Raw genomic sequence first — 219 nt, forward strand, 5'->3', positions numbered from 1 at the left:
TCATTTCTATAGATTTAGAAGTTAAAATATCACTCACATAATACAAAGTTATAATTTTCTTGTTACTGTGTAGAATAATCTGTCATATAAATTTCTTGGGAACAGAGATTGTCTTATGTTTTATGGTTCTGTCTTCCTTCCTTCCTTCCTTCCTTCCTTCCTTCCTTCCTTCCTTCCTTTCTTTCTTTCTTTCTTTCTTTCTTTCTTTCTTTCTTTCTT

General features: G+C 30.6%; 1 protein-coding gene across 5 annotated transcripts in view; it reads left to right on the plus strand.

The window, feature by feature from the left end:
• Positions 1-219, plus strand: part of Dzip3 (DAZ interacting zinc finger protein 3) — a 113,359-nt gene that overhangs the window by 22,444 nt on the left and 90,696 nt on the right. The gene's annotated exons all lie outside the window — the stretch shown is intronic.

The sequence above is a fragment of the Nannospalax galili genome, unplaced genomic scaffold (assembly GCF_000622305.1).
Source record: "Nannospalax galili isolate Female #2095 unplaced genomic scaffold, S.galili_v1.0 scaffold261, whole genome shotgun sequence".
Lineage (NCBI taxonomy): Eukaryota > Metazoa > Chordata > Mammalia > Rodentia > Spalacidae > Nannospalax > Nannospalax galili.